At 41.8% G+C, this 17556-nt stretch overlaps 1 protein-coding gene across 11 annotated transcripts in view; it reads right to left on the bottom strand.

Annotated features, from left to right (window-relative positions):
• SGIP1 (SH3GL interacting endocytic adaptor 1) overlaps positions 1-17556 on the bottom strand; it is a 229982-nt gene that overhangs the window by 210908 nt on the left and 1518 nt on the right. The gene's annotated exons all lie outside the window — the stretch shown is intronic.

Below are 17556 nucleotides of genomic sequence, written 5' to 3' on the forward strand. Positions count from 1 at the left end.
TTTAAAAACCCAAGAAAGCAAGAAACCAAAAAAAAAACCCTGAAGCTCAGGCTTGCCCAAAGGCACACAGCAAGTTGCAGAGGCAGGAACTGAACTGTGCAGTCCCCTGCTATGAGTTATTAGAAAAACCAGGAGTTCCCGTCGTGGCTCAGTGGTTAATGAATCTGACTAGGAACCATGAGGTTGTGGGTTCGATCCCTGGTCTTGTTCAGTGGGTTAAGGATCTGGTGTTGCCATGAGCTGTGGTGTAGGTCACAGATGCAGCTCAGATCCTGCGTTGCTGTGGCTGTGGTGTAGGCCAGCGGCCACAGCTGCAATTAGACCCCTAGCCTGGGAACCTCCATATGCTGCAGGAGCGGCCCAGGAAATGGCAAAAAGACAAAAAAGAAAAAAAAAAAGAAAAGAAAACCAGAGTCCTAAGTATCAAGAAGACTGGAACAGGAACATGTGCCACCATGGGGAAGAGGACGAATGCATTTGAAAACGTAGGAGGCTTGGGCACCTGCAGGTAGGCTGAGAGCTGTATAGCTGGAGCTGTGCACAGGTCAGTCTAGTGAAGGGAGACTGTGGGGATCTCAGGCAATGAAATCCAGAGAGGATACAAGAGGTTTTTTGGTTTTTGCTTGTTTGTTTGTTTGCTTTTCAGGGCAGCACCCACGGCGTATGGAAGTTCCCAGGCTAGGGGTCTAATGAGAGCTGTAGCTGCCAGCCTATACCACAGCCACAGCAACATCAGATCCAAGCCGTATCTGCAACCTACATCATAGCTCGATCCTTAACCCACTGAGTGAGGCCAGGGATCGAACCCACATCCTCATGGATACTCATTGGATTCATTTCCACTGAGCCATGACTGGAACTCCCACAAGAGGTTTTAATGGAAACCTTGGTGGAGAAAAATGGAACATCGAGAGGTCAGTCTCTGTCAACAGCAAGGTCTCTTCAGTATTTCTCCCTTTCTGATCTGTCCTAGAAAGAAAGAACCTCAGTGATGAAAGCCAGCCTAATAAATGAATGGATTCAGTGTCCAAATGACTGTCAAAGATCTGAAGTGCTTCAAAGCCACTAAGAATGAATACATAAAACCCACACATATTGATATACTCGGATCTTTAATGTCTTCAATTTTTTTCACCTGTCAGCATGCCTCTGAAAAAATCTAAATGCCACAGTCATCTGGGTTAGAAAAAGAGTTTATGGAATAAAGCTGAATTAAGCCTTCACTTTGATCCCTCAGATCTTAGCCGGGATGGGACCGAGCATAGCTGGGGAAGGAGACCACATTTCCTTACAACTGCTCTTCACTTTTTCAAAAATGAACATAAAATTTAAATATAATCAGAGTATTGAGTACTCAGACACGGATTCAAGACAATGGCCTCTCAACACCTACCCTCCCTCCCTCAAAAAAAAAAAAAAACCCCTCAGAAAACCAGAATGCCATCAGCAGCCAGTCAAGTTCCTCCAGCATCCGAAGTAATTGTTTAAAGACCCAAATGGAAGCACGACCTTCTCACCTCAGTGGCTTTCCAATGCCTGGGAATAACTGGTAGATCCACCTCCATTGCTCATGAAGACATTTTGACCTGAGCTTGCTTTCCTTCTTTCTTGCCTCCTTCCCCCTCCTTCATGGTCCCGGGACAACCTGGCTTTCCTTTTGTTCCTTGAGCTCACCAAATTCCAGGCCTTTGACCCTGCAGTCCTCACTCAGAAGGATCTTTACACATCGCAGTGTGAAGTCTCAGCTCAAGTGCCTTCCTGGGTCTCCTGTAGTAGTACTTACCACCATTCCCCATTCTCTTCCATCTGATCTTTTTTTTTTTTTTTTTAATGAGTTTACCACCATCTGAAATTATCTTGTTTATTCACTTGGCTTGTCAGTCTTGTCTTCTCCAAGTAGAATGCAAGCTCCATGAGATCAAGGGCTAGCTGTGGCTTGCTCACCTGTACCCCATACCTGGAACCATGGCTGGCTCACAGCATTCTATTGCCACTAAAAATCTTCCTCTCTATCTTGGTCAAAGTTTATCAAGACAGCCTTGAACTCTGTTCAATGTGCCAACTTGAAGTGAGTTGCCATGAGGATAGAAGAGAACAGACAGCTCCGGAAAAGAAATCCAGATTAAATAATGTGATCTCGGAGTTCCCGTCGTGGCGCAGTGGTTAACGAATCCGACTAGGAACCATGAGGTTGCGGGTTCGGTCCCTACCCTTGCTCAGTGGGTTAACGATCCGGCGTTGCCGTGAGCTGTGGTGTAGGTTGCAGACACGGCTCGGATCCCGCATTGCTGTGGCTCTGGCGTAGGCCCGTGGCTACAGCTCCGATTCGACCCCTAGCCCGGGAACCTCCATATGTCGCGGGAGCGGCCCAAGAAATAGCAACAACAACAACAACAACAAAATAATAATAATGTGATCTGGCAATGACATTGGGCTGATTAGATTTTGCTGAAATTATATACAGAACTCTACTTGGTTTTGTAACTGGACCAAGACAGGTTTTATTTGGACACACATTTCAAATGCATTTTGTTTTTGTAGGTTGGACACCTTTTTTTTTTAGGGAGTCGATGAAATATTTCCATTTTCACTTTTAATTGTGCAAATCTACAAAATTATTTTGTCAAATGCTTTGTTTATTAATCAATTCTAGCTTTGTGGATTTTCTGATTTGTTCTTTTTTTTATATATGTATTTTTTAAATTAAAGTATAGTTGATTTGCAATGTTGTGCCAATTTCTGCTGTACGGCAAAGTGACCCAGTCATACATATACATGGCTTCTTTTTCTCATACTACCTTCCATCATGTTCTATCCCAAGAGACTGGGATATGGTTCCCGGTGCTGTGTGGTAGGACCTCATTCCTTAACCATTCTAAATGTATCAGTTTGCACTTTCAATGTACTTTAAGTTGTCCCCCTATAAATTCATTGTTAGAGATAATATTTTCACCCAGTTAAAATCATCTGCCATAGCATTCCCTGTTCAAATAAATAATTCAGCAAATTAGGAAAGATGTTTCTCGCCTGGTATCCAGAAAAGAAGAAAGTCATCTGCACGCATGAAAGGTGGGAAGCATGAAGGAGGGGTTAACTGTAGCAGATCACATCCTGAAATCCTAGTATGGGATCAAAGAATCTTTGTTTGTTTGTTTGTTTTTTGCTTTTTTAGGGCCACACCCATGACACATGGAAATTCCCAGGTTAGGGATCGAATCAGAGCTGCAGCTGCCGGCCCACCCCACAGCCACAGCAACATCAGATCCGAGGTACGTCTATGACCTATACCACTGCGAGCGGCAATGCCAGATCCTTAACCCACTGAGTGGGGCCAGGGATCGAACCCACATCCTCGTGGATCCTAGTCTGTTCATTTCCACTGAGCCACAATGCAACTCCTGGGTCAAAAACCTTAAAACTAGTTAGCACCTCTAAAATCATCTAACCTAACCCTTCACTTTAAAATAGAACTTCTAAGAATTTTATTGAAACAAAATTTTAAATACAACAATAGCCCTAATACTACATTTATATAAATGTACATAGCTTTTTAAATACTTTCACGCAGATTTTGTGCTTTGATGTTTATAACCAAGTAAAGAAAGTTCATATCCCTTACCATTCTACAGATGGAAAAGTAAAGAGAGAGTGACTGCCCAAGATAGACAGCCAGGACCTTCAAAATTGACATTAAGAAATCCATTCCTTAAAAAAAATAAAAAATAAAATAATTTAAAAGGAGTTCCCGTCGTGGCGCAGTGGTTAACGAATCCGACTAGGAACCATGAGGTTGCGGGTTCGGTCCCTACCCTTGCTCAGTGGGTTAACGATCCGGCGTTGCCGTGAGCTGTGGTGTAGGTTGCAGACACGGCTCGGATCCCGCGTTGCTGTGGTTCTGGCGTAGGCCGGTGGCTACAGCTCCGATTCGACCCCTAGCCTGGGAACCTCCATATGCCGCGGGAGCGGCCCAAGAAATAGCAAAAAGACAAAAAAAAAAAAAAGGAAAGAAATCCATTCCTATCCACCTGGCGAATTCTTGGCCTCATCCCCACAGCTAATGAAGAACAGTGCCAGAGATGTTAGAACTTTTTGAATTAAAATCAACTTCTCTTTCTACTACTTTGCTTTCTCTTTCCAGTGTCAAATGGCTTGTCCAAAGTCCCTTACCTGGCTGGGGCAGCTCCAGGACTAGAACCCAATGCAGAACTCACACCACCTCACCAAGCTGTCTTGTTTAATGAGAACCAAGAGTTCATTCTATTCCATGAGACTCATTAATATGAGCCACTCGAGCTCAAAAACCCAAATCAAGCTCCAGCTAGCCATTTAAATGTCTAACAACACAGAAATAGTAAAATAACATTGGATGTGATGGGATATTACACAACCAACCAAAATAATGTTAGTGCTGATGACTTCATAAGTATGATGATAAAAGCTAACATGTTTTGAAAGAGCTTTTTCTCTATACCAAATACTATTCTTTAAGTATGTCACATGTATTATAATAAAATAATAATAACTATATATAATATATTAAACTCATTTAATCCTCATAATAACCTTTTCAGGTAGGGATTATCTCAAACAGAAGAAGGAACTGAGGCACAGAGCAGTTAAATAACTGCCTAAACTAGCACCCTTGGCCAGGGTAGAGAGGTCGGGAATTGAATCTGGGAAGTTTATCTCTAATTCCCATGCTCTTCACAAATATACATGCAGCCTAGGAGAGTGGTTACAATCTAATTTAAGGTCCTGTGTGTGTGTACATACAAATATGTATAAATATGTGACTATATATAAAATAATAAAATTGGGTTCTTTGATGTAAATGTGTATTTTGATTATAAAGCTACTGAGAGTAGTTTTATAATTGATTGAGCATTGATTGAATGCTCACTTAATATGTCAGGTAAGTTTTAAGTGCAGGCTCTACATAATCTTATTGAATTTCCCCACTGTCCTGTGGTCAGTGTTAAGTCATTCATTTTACTGATGAGACTGCTGAGGCTCCAAGAGCTTCAGACTGTCTGTTTTCAAAGTCCATGAACTACACTCAACAAACTGTAGTGGTGCTTGGTTGTTTTGTAATAATGAGACTATTTTCTATAACTGGAACCTGGTCTCCCTTAAAAATGAGAGGAAAAGAGTCAGGCAGCATGTGTGAGATGCAAGATTAACTAACTATCCTCCTGGAATCAGAGCGAGGCTCTCAGTCAAAGTGATCCCACACAGCAGATGGGAGCTTTGGGGGGAATAGAGAGAGCACACTCCTGGGTACTGCCTGGCATCCAAGAACCAGGCTGGAACCTTCCACATGCTCAAGAGAGTAACACTGAATAAGCCTTTACTTCGGACCAAACACTCGTCGAGATGTTTTATATATATTAGTTCATTTAATTCTGATAACCATATCCTAGGCAGCTTGAATATCCTCCAAAAAGGCTGTGATGCCTTGACAGGATTCATTCATTCACTGGATATTTATTGAGCACTTACACCTGCCACACATAGGTCATACAAGAATGAATGAGACATGGTCCCCGATTCAGCAGAGTCTCTGGTCCTTGGGGCAGACATCAGTGAAAGAGGTACAAGAACAGAAAATAGCTGCAAAGAGTTATTAAGAACTTAATATTTTGCCTCAAGACTGCAGCATCAACCCTACCTAAGTTCCCAGGGTGCCAGTCTGTCCTGTGGACTTGGGACTTATCATGCCAGTCCCCACAATCAAGTGAACCATTTCCTTCACCACCCCCACAACATACACACACCAATTGGTTCTGTATCTCTGGAGAATTCTGATTGCAAGAAGTATACTTTCTGAGTTAATCCTTATGACCTTACATGATTAAATTATCTAGGAGAAAGATATTGTTATTATCACTTTCATTTTCCAGATGATCACACAGGTTCATGAGCTTCCCAAGGTCGCACACAGGAGGTTTAACCTAGGTCAGTCTGACTCCAAAGCCAGGACTCTTAAACCTTCTGCTACTTGGCCTTGGAGGGTGGGAACTGTCAGTAGAGGGAAGGGAGCACCTCGCTCTTAACCTGGGGGAATGTAGGAAGGCTCCCTTGAAGGGGTTGCTTTCCTTTGACTTTGAATGGTCGAATAGACTGAGAAGGGAAGGGACAGCATATACGAAGGAAAGAGAAGGATGAGGAGCTCCCATCTGGCTGGGGCAGTGAGACATGAGGACATAAAATAGCCCCTATGTGAAAGAGTTGCACAGTACACAAAAGCATCTTAGAAGCATGAGGAATACCCAAAGGCAGGTGTGGAGCATGACCTCTCTGAAGGCTATGAGGACGATGGATTGGAAGGTAGAAGCAGCAAGGTCTGGTCAGGTGTGGTAGCAAGGATAAACGAGCTATTCAAGGATAATCAATAACTCTGGGGGACCTACTGACACGAGGCAGGCAGCAAGGAGGATTCAGGAATGAATCCTAACACCAACTCTGGCCTGGCTACTTGGGAGACAAGGTTCTTTGAATTAAGGGCGCAAGGTGTCTAAGAGACATTTGATGGTTAAAGTCAATGGCACAGGGGTTTGGTCCCACCTGCTATAGGGCTTACAGACTACTTCCTATTTTGCTACCATAACCAGTGCTGTGAGCAATTTTTCACATGTCATTTTTCAGTGATTCACTAAGGGCATTTGCAAAGTCTGGGTGCACAGCTAGATCATCTGCATTTCAGTTTCATGCACCATATTTCATCTTTGGGAAGCCAGCTGCTCACGGTGGGGAAAGCAAAGTGATATCATCTCAAGTGCCAGCTCCAGTCTGCTGGCAGAGGCGGCCTGGAATGTGATGTTGAGACAGGTGCTGGGGCCAGAGAGAAGGATGACTGCGATTGATTAGTGATGTCTGCCATGGTCAAGAAAGGGGTAGGGGAGCACATGATCATTGAGAATAGAGGATGATAGAATATGCTAGCAATCAACAATACATGGAAGAGAACAGGGAAATCTTCATCAGAGTCCTCTCTTCAGAAGAGATGTAGCAATAATCTTGAAATTTTGAAAAGCAAAAGAGCAAGCAGTGACGCCTAGACCCTGAATGCTAATAGACCCACATGTAACAACCAAGCTGAGAGTGAGCCACCTGAGAAAATCACTAGCATTTGCACAACACTCTTTCAGGTGTTTTCACAGTGATAATCTCATTTTTGTTCATAACTATGCCATGAGGAAGCGAGCCAGCGTTATTGCTACCCTGCCCAAGGCGAGGCTGAGGCCAAGGCACTCAAGGTCACACAGCTACTCAGGAGGTACAGCCTCTTTGGGTCCTGGTCCCCCCCTCCCCACGGCACTGACTCACTACAGCAGATGCAGGAGACAGCTATAAATGGTCTCATTGTATATGCACTCAGTGGAGCAATGGCCCTGGGGACACATGCATTTGTGTGCCTTTGGGCAATCACCCAACCAGCCCAGCACCTTTGAAAGTAAAAGGCACCATGGGTTCCAAGGCTTTGTCTATTCACATTTTTGGAATCATTACTAAAATACACTTTGACTTGTCCTCTTACAGATAGAATAAAAAATCCTTGGGTCAGTTGTGTCATTTGGCTTTGGTTTCCTCAACTGCAGAATGAGGTTTGACCAGACTGGTGAATCTTCCAGGGTTACACACACCATCATGCTCTTGTGATAATGGCCCAGGCTTTCACAGAATGTCAGTGAACCCGGAGCAGTCCTTCTCAGGAAGAAAGGGCTTTTGTTCACAGTGGGAGCCAGGCTTTTTGATAAAATGTTTTGTTGAAGGTAAGCTGTGGAAATTTAGAGTCCACTAGCCTAGTGATATCGCATGTCCTTTCCCATCATAAAATTCTAGGAACCAGTCAGTGTCATTGAAAGGAGCTCCCTGCACTAAAATAGCCCTGTGTTAAGTAGCCTTCTTCAGGGCGGTGGCTGGTCTGAGGCTCATGACCGGATATTGAAATTAACTTGATTATGGCTGAAGAAGCCTCTTAAAATATTGTATCAAATTTAGACGATTTACTATTTGCTTGTCAGTCAAAGACCCAGGCCAAACAATTTCAGATGTTGAGAAAGTGGTTCCAATTACAGCATGACACAAATAAAGAGCACTTGACTAGGAGTCAAGTTTGGCTGATAAATACTGGTTCTGCCTCTTGGTAAGGTGGCCACCTTGAACGAGTCACTCAATTTCATTTAGCCCTGGATTCCCCCTGTTTGAAATGAGGATAGTAACACTTATTTCTAATGTGTGTGTGTGTGTGATAACATACGCTAGACTCTAAGCTTCTGAGGACAGAGCCTACAGCTTCCCTTCTTTTGCTATTATATTCACAGTGTCTAGACTAGCACCTGAGACTAAGGAAAAAGCTATAGCTGTACCTTTTGAATGAGTAAAGCATTTGGAGAACTTTATTTTTTATTTATTTTTTATTTTATTTTATTTTATTTTATTTATTTATTTATTTATTTTTGTCTTTTTGTTGTTGTTGTTGTTGTTGTTGCTATTTCTTGGGCCGCTCCCGCGGCATATGGAGGTTCCCAGGCTAGGGGTTGAATCGGAGCTGTAGCCACCGGCCTACGCCAGAGCCACAGCAATGAGGGATCCGAGCCGCGTCTGCAACCTACACCACAGCTCACGGCAACGCCGGATCCTTAACCCACTGAGCAAGGGCAGAGATCGAACCCGCAACCTCATGGTTCCTAGTCGGATTCGTTAACCACTGCGCCACGATGGGAACTCCTATTTTTTATTTTTTATGTTTTTTGTCTTTTGTCTTTTTAGGGCCACACCCATGGCACATATGGGGGTTCCCAGGCTAGAGGTCTAATTGGAGTTGTTGCCACCGGCCTAGGCCATGGCCACAGCAATGCCAGATCTGAGCCATGTCTGTGACCTACACCACAGCCCACAGCAACACCAGATCCGTAACTCACTGAGAGAGGCCAGGAGTCGAACCCGCAACCTCATGGTTCCTAGTCAGATTCGTTTCCACTGCACCATGATGGGAACTCTGCATTTTGGAAACTTTAACATGTGTGTGCAAATGTCACACGATCTTATGACAATGTCCTAAGTGAGCATACTATTTTCCTTACACTGTTTGTTAAAGGTATATGACAGGGGTCACTCTGAATGAACTTTTCAAAAACATCCTAAAAACAATAGTCCTGGTACATAATTTAAGTTTATATAAACTGAATAAAAATAAAAATCTTGGAGTTCCCATTGTGGCGCAGTGGTTAACGAATCTGACTGGGAACTATGAGGTTGCAGGTTCGATCCCTGGCCTTGCTCAGTGGGTTAAGGATCCGGCATTGCTGTGAGCTGTGGTGTAGGTTGCAGACGTGGCTCGGATCCCGCATTGCTGTGGCTTTGGCGTAGGTCGGCGGCTGCAGCTCCGATTGAAAACCTAGCCTGGGAATCTCCACATGCCACGGAAGCAGCCCCGGAAAAGGCAAAAAGACAAAAAATAAAAGTATTTGGTACACAGTCAAAACATTTGTGAAGTGATGTGTAGTTCTGATTCTGGCATCATGGAGCTCTATCTCATGTGCAGAAATGTGCAAACCCAGAGTTGCCACTGACCTCTCAGGTCTAACTTTGGGCTTGGAACCACAAGCTGAGGTAAGAGCATGATATTCATCCATTCAATTCAATATGGGGGAAGAGTGAGTCTGAGAGGCACCATCATAAGACAGAACCAGTATCAGGATACCAGGCTTCTGAAAGGCCACTTGTCACTGGCAACATGGATAACACAGGCCCATGCAGACTGACTTCTGCAAAAGGAAACTGGCTTTCCTACCACTGAAAGGGATTCAGCAATTCCACTCCTGGGTATTCATCTGAAGAAACAAAAACACTAATTCCAAAAGACACATGCACCTCACGGCAGCATTAGTCACAATAGCTGAGAAACTGAAGTGCCCATCAACGGATGACAATGGATAAAGAAGAGAAGATCACACATATATATATATGTTACTCAGCCACAAAAAAGAATGAAATCTTGCCATTTGCAGCAACAGGGATGGACCTGGAGCCAACTATGCTAAGAAAAATAACTCAGAAGAGAAAGACAAATACTGTTTCTTTTCACTTATATGTGAAATCTTAAAAAAAAAAAATTGTAACAAAACAGAGACAGACTCACAAATACAGAGAACAACCTAGTGGTTCCTAGAGGAAAGGGGAGTGGGAAAATCGGTGAAATAAGTGAAAGGAAATAAGAAGTACAAACTACCAGTTATAAAATGAAAAACAAGGATGTAATGTACAGCACAGGGATTATAGCCAATAATACTATAGTAACTTTGTATGGTGCATCATCCATAAAAGTATCGAACCATTATGTTGTATACCAGAATTTAATATAATTTTGTAAATAAATTACACTTCAATCAAAAAAAAAAAAAAGAAAAAAGAAAAAAGAAACACAGGCCTCGCAGGTGTCTGTTTGTTATTACCTCCCTGAGTCCATCTCTTGAACATTCTCCTTTGCTCCAGACGCACTGGCCTCCTGGCTGTTCCACCCACATGCGGAGCCTTTCTCTGGCTCATTCTCCTGCCTCTTTGGACTGTTCACCCAGATAATTATTTGGCTGCTCCCTCCCTCCTCTCGCTCAAGTCTTTGCTCAAATGTTTTCTCAATGAGACCTTCCGTCACCTCCCTGTTTCTAACTGTACCCCTGCTGGCCCCCATCCTTCTTCTATTTCCTCTATGCTCTCTCTTCACTTAGTTCTTCTTCAAAGTCTTTACCCCATCTAATACACTCTGCGTTTTGTTTTGTTTTGTTTGTCTTTTTTGTTGTTGTTGTTATTTCTTGGGCCGCTCCCATGGCATATGGAGGTTCCCAGACTAGGGGTCGAATTGGAGCTGTAGCCACCGGCCTACGCCAGAGCCACAGCAATGTGGGATCCCAGCCGCGTCTGCAACCCACACCACAGCTCATGGCAACGCCGGATCGTTAACCCACCGAGCAAGGGCCGGGACCGAACCCGCAACCTCATGGTTCCCAGTCGGATTCGTTAGCCACTGAGCCACGATGGGAACTCCCACTCTGCGTTTTATTTCATTTTTCTCTCACGCACCAAACAGGGCACACTCTGTAGAGGTAGGAAGCTGTTTTATTCACTATTGAACCTCCAGCACCTAGAACCATGCCTAACATGTAGCATGTTTTCTTTATACATGCTTTTTAAAATATAATTTTTGATGACTGCATAAACAGTTCTATGCTAAGAGCGACACAGGAGAGTTGCATAAATGCCTTTTTGACTTCCGGTACAGAAAAGATGCAAAACCATCTTGTGGCATACGCTCGAAAGGACGGTAGAAGAAGTGCAAACCAAGACAAGCAGATGGGAGTATATGTGAAGCATTTTCTGTGTCAGGAAAAGTATGTTTTGCGGTGCGAGGGAGAGGAGTCGATCATTAGAATTCAAAACTTGGAGGGAGTGAATATGTGGAATCCAACTCACTCAGCAAATGCCAGAGACTCTTAGAGCTGTAGGTTCCATAAGGATGACAGATCAACGCTCTGATTTTGTTTGCAAGGAAACAGAACCCCAGGAAGGTAAAGTAACCCTCTTAAGACATATAGCCAAAAATAGGCATTGACACATTTAGTCATAAAAAGACTCCAAAATAAATACAAGGTGAACATTTTTTAAAAAGACATAGAGCCAAGAGTAGATAATGCTAAGTCTGACTTCTGAGTCCATGCTCTTCCAACCAAAAAAATCCATACTGCACAAAATCAGTGAACACATTGAGTTTCTAAGATTCACGGATTGTCCAATCAAGAATAATTTGGTGCCTGAAAAACCTCAAACACCATCACCTTGCCCCCACATGCACAAAGACATCATTCCACGTCACACTCATTTACATACATCCATTTATTTAAAAATACGTTCCCAAATTCCAAGACAAACTTTCCAGCTCTAGAAGCCACTCGTTTTAGATCTGGTCAGAAACCAGAGAAAAGGAAAGACAGCCCTGGAAGAAAAAGGGGGAATGGAAGAATAAAAAAGCTGGAGAAAGGAAGGCAGAAATAAAAAAAAAAGCAGAAGGAGAAAAAAGGGGGAAAAAATGTACTGGCTATTGACAACAATGCCTCTGGGAATGTCTTTGAATAGTTATGCCCTAACTTGTCTCTTTCCATTATAAAATAATTTCCTTGGGGCTAATCACCAAAATAATTCAAGCTCAAGTACATATGTCCAAATGGACTATTCCTTTTCTTCTGCGTCACCAAATGGTATTATCTGTATCCTACAATTAGCACTCCAGAATACCTATCTTTCCCTGAGTTATTTTATGTTTTCAGATCTTGTTTCTCCGGTAATATAAACTTGAGCATTTCCTTCTCTTAAATTCACCATAATGGAAAGAATACCTTACAAGGTATACTGTGAAGCTACTGGAGTCATTTACATCTGGTTTTATTCATTTAGTCGATACATAAACATCCAAGCATCCACTGCTCATCAAAAGCAAAGGATACAGAAGGGAATAGGAGAGACCAGATACCTGCCCTCAGGGAATTTACCTGCGAGGGAGAGATTCAGCCTGCACACCAGGAAACAACCATGAATCATAAATACAGCTCAGAGGAGAGAGAAGGGACCGAGATGGGCTCTGTGGTCCCCAGTGCGTGTCTGGGAGCTTGGGATGACAAGATGGCAGGGAAGGCCTCCTGAGGATGTGGCAAAATTGCTGGGACCACAAGAGAATCAGTTACTTCAGGAGCTGGCAAAAGGGTGTTCTAGGCAGGGCAAAATCCCTGAGGCATACAAGTATCTGGACACGCGGAGACAGGCAGTAAGGCTGTCAGTGTAAGGGACACATTAGATGAGCTTGAAGAAGCACAGAAGAGTATGCAGGCTCCTGAGTGCTACCGATTTTAGGAGAAATGAGAAGGCACTGAAATTGTTGTCATTGTTTTGTCTTTTGTCTTTTTAGGGCTGCACCCGCGGCATATGGAGGTTCCCAGGCTAGGGGTATAATGGAAGCTGTTCCTGCCGGCGTACACCACAGCCAGAGCAATGCCAAATCTGAGCCATGTCCGCAACCTACACCACGGCCCATGGCAACACCGGATCCTTAACCCACTGAGCGAGGCCAGGGATCGAACCTGCAACCTCATGGTTCCTAGTCGGATTCGTTTCTGCTGCTCCACAGCGGGAACTCCTGAAGTTTTTTTTTAAAACAAGGGAGTGACAGGACATTGGACATTAGATAGAGATACTAAATATCTTTCTAACACTCTGTAGGTGCCATTAAAGGACTTACATACTCTAAGAATGGGGGCTCATCTCTCCCTAAATCTACACCTCCTTCCCCAAAGCTCTCCCTCTGGCGAGCAAGCCATCCTGAGTCCATAGAAATACTAGGTAGTCCATGCACAAACCAGTTATTCAAAACCCCACACCCCATTTTCCCCTCAAGGGGATCCCACACCCACCATGCTCCCTCACTCCCTTCTCACTCTGACCTGTTCTTCACCAGTTAATTTCTCCTCCGGGACTCTTTCAAACATGTGCGCTCATATCCATTACAATCCCTTAACCTTTTTCTCCCTTCCAACTCCTTTATAATCATCCCTCTCCTTTTCTGAATTCCGGTCGTGAGTTAACGCAATGAAAGCCATCACAATGAAACAGCAGGAGCGATGATAAAAATTGAACCGGGAATAGGTAAACCACAAGTATGGAATAAAATTGAACATAATTGAAAAATCCAGTGTCAAGAGTCTCTAAAACTTCTTAAAAAAACAAACAAACAAACAAACAAAAAAAACCCTTCAAAATTTCTCTCCATCTTCTCATTGTCTTCTAAGTAAATTTCCTTTCCCCACAAATAGCAACACTGGAAATTGAAAACACATTGAATGCCCTTGTTCTCTTTTGGCGAACAACTATAGGAACCATTGTGTTCTTTACACTTCATGGCAAATAATTAGTATTTCAGCTAGATCATGGGTTAATAGCCTTTGAGGGACTAGTGTGAGAATCCAACCATCATTAATGGTACAGGAAAACTTGTTTCAAAGACCAATTCACAAACAAACTCAAGAACATCAAAACTGTGAGTTGTTGACTTCCTGCAACTTGTTTATTGGAAACATGCAGCGTGTATGGGCCAAATCCAACAGAAAGAATTATCCACAGTCTTGTAGCATAGTTCATCCAAGTTAATTTTTTTTTTTGAAAGACTACATGTTCTTTTTAGAAATTTAAAGTTGACCTTTGGAATTAGATGGAAATTTATACATAAAAGGAAGCTGCTTCTGACCCCAAGCCCTTTATGAAGGAAAAGAAATTCATAAAGTGATGGGATATATATTACAATCTCCTATGCTTACTTAAGGTTTTCCAAAATAACTTCACCATTTCTGGGAGGGGACTTGGTAGGGAGTGAGAAGCATTCCCTTGAAAACTACTTAGCTAATGAGAAAATGAACAGTTCTGGCTTTAAAATTCTCGGTTCCTTTTTGATCACAGCAAAGAATTTTTGAAATAAATAAACTCCATCTCTAGATAGGGGAAAAAAGCCTTTACTGTTGTAAGGTTCATTGCGACAACAGAAGATCAGTTAATCTAGATTTGTTTAAATTTTTCTAAATATTGATTTTGGAGATAAAAGGAATTGAGAGGTATGATTTTGTGAGTACTCATGATTAAAAGAGAGACAGAATATGCAACCAAAGAAAGTAAGCCCTAGTTTTCAATCATATTAACATACTCACCTTGATACAAAGTAAAAACAAAAAGTTCATATTGAAAATGTTATTAAGAATCAAAAATATGAACGTTGTTGTTAAATGAGCTTGGGTCCAAATTCCATTCTACCATTTTTCTGCCACAATGTTTTACTTTTTGCACTTTAGAAAAGTACTGCAAATGTACTGCAAAATTACTCAGTACAGAACATTTATTTGCACATTATTATGAATGGTAAAATAACAAAATTTATTAAATCTCCCTTCGCATTGCCATGAAACACAGTAAACACTTAAAATATGTTTTTCAACTTTAAAAATTATTTATAGGATGAAACCATTGCACCTGCCCCCCACTCCCAATTTTTCTTTACAGTAAAACACCTAAGAGTCTGAATATGGAACTGAAAACACAAGCATTTCCATTCCACTTCTGCCAGACAAGGCAAAACTTCCCAGCCTGCCTTCCAAACAAACAGCTATCTCTAGAAACAGGAATTCAGTCTCACTTATTAAGATAAGGTAGCTAAAATGTTATTCTTAAACTTTAATAATAACATACAAAAAACAACAGAATCCTTGATAGCTGCCCTAATCATACAGACTGCACTACTGTAAGCTTAGCCAGTACATATGCCCTTTAGCAGATAATTGCTTTTGCTCATCCTCAGGCATACTACATAAGGCTCTATGATGTGGCATTCCTTAAGAAAGACACCATACAAATCACTGCCAAAAATAGAGAATGCAGAAATCAACAAATCAAGTCCTTTAAAATATACTTTTTAAAATAAAAATATTTGAAACGGGTCATAGAGCCACAAACTATCAGTAACGTGATTGAGATCCCTTGCAGAATTATTTCACTGCCTTCTATGAAATTCTACTGGAATCCCTGGGGAGGTAGTAATATTTCTCGTCTATGGCCAGAATTTCCACTAGGCATGGAATGAATGGAACCTATATCCTGTTCCATCCAAATGAGAACACAAAATTAAACCACAAGCAGTTCTGATGAATATTTGCTTACTCTTATTTTACACAAAGTAGAGAAGTAGCTTTGAAAAGTTGCCATGGCCATGCTTTTCCTGAGCATAGATTAAAACTCTTCGGTGAATATATACACACACAATGCAAATGAGGGTTCTCTTGCTTTCTAGAATAGTGTATATATGTGGATGACATATGTATTGTGTAACTCCGTGTATGTGTGTAACTGTGTGTGTGGGGGGGGCATATGTACTAGCTGAGAAGAAACAGCATTTTAACTATCTAGATATTCAGTGACACATTCTTAGAGTCCACTGGTGTTTCAGCAGATGGCTGTCATAATGGGATTTTAGGGTGCCTTTTAGGGGGAGTCCTATCTTTCTAAGGCTATTGCAATAGATGGAAGCCTAGCTTCTTCTAGGGATGAGTTAAGATGATAACTGCTAAAACACACTTTCCGAGTAAAAGCAATTCAGAGGTGAAATTCTGAGATGCAACAACAGAAACACGTATATATTGTCAAAAAGCCTGGTGACAAAGTTGGAAGGCCACTGACAGGCAAACTGATTTCTGGTTACAGTTCTCACCAGCCTTTCTAAGGTCCATGACCCATGAAGATAAGATGTCTTGAGAAGCATTCAAGTAGGAATTATTATTAGTTTCATTTCAATTTTTAAGCCAAGGACCTGATGGACGGCAACCGAATCCCTAGTGTCACCTTTAATTCATAACAGTGTTAAGATAACATCCTTCATTAGATGAATTTGGCCAACGCAGAGCAATAGTGTTAATTCAGCTCCAACACAAGTCTTTGTTACAGTTCTCATTTCAGTGTAGGCAGCTCAGATGAGCTTATCACACGGCTTTGACCGACATTCTGGGATGGCACAATAGACAATATTACGAGAAGGATCATTGATGAGTATCAAAAAATATTACTTTGTTCACAGATACTTTAACACCGTAGTTTACATGGCAAGGAGTAAAAGAAAAGAAAGCTCTTCCACTTTCCTGGGCAAGATTAAAATCTAATCAGAATGTGCGCAGATTTATTTTTAAGAAATACTATGTGAAATTTACCTGGCGAAATCTAGGTCCTCTATAGACACTTTTTTTTTTTTTTTTTGTGAAGAGGGTAAGCCACACGAGCTTTTAATTGAGAAGTACATTATTAATACTCTTTCTGTTTGTCTTGCCTTGTTATTCAAAGGCTAAATCCATTTTGACTTAATGAAAATGATTTAATCTTAGAGCGTTAATCATCTCAGTTCATTTAGGCCTGCATTTAAAGAACTAGCTTAAGAGTCCTTTGCAAACAAGACCAGGCTCCATAACAAAATGATACCCAATCTCTCTTTTAAGGCTATTTTCTAAAATTTGTGGGCCATGACTGTAGAATTCTTTACTCACCCAAATCACATTAACAGTATTTGACATGATGACAGAGAGAGCAAAAAGAATTCATTTCTGTCATATAAGTACAGGCAACACTGCTATTTTGTTGTTGTTGTTGGGTTTTTTTGTCTTTTTTTTTGTGACCATTCTCCTGTTATTCCATTTTGGCAGATTTCTAAGGAATGTTTAAAATTTGTATGACAGACTTTGGCTTAAGAGGTGGCCTCTCTGCCATTTTCATGGCTGATTTGAGACCCATTATGCACTCAATTCGGCATTGTGAAATCCAGGCTGGGGACAAATTTCTGCCTGTCATCTTAGGAAAGGCCAGGAGTTTTGCACCATCCTGTAGTGTGAAAACCGAAAATCAAAGCCTGGGTAGGCTGCCTGTTTCCTTCCTAATCAGCTTGCTCCTTTTTTGAGGTAATCTTAGTTGTCACCATCTCAAGCTTGG

Source organism: Phacochoerus africanus, chromosome 8 (genome assembly GCF_016906955.1).
Source record: "Phacochoerus africanus isolate WHEZ1 chromosome 8, ROS_Pafr_v1, whole genome shotgun sequence".
Classification (NCBI taxonomy): domain Eukaryota; kingdom Metazoa; phylum Chordata; class Mammalia; order Artiodactyla; family Suidae; genus Phacochoerus; species Phacochoerus africanus.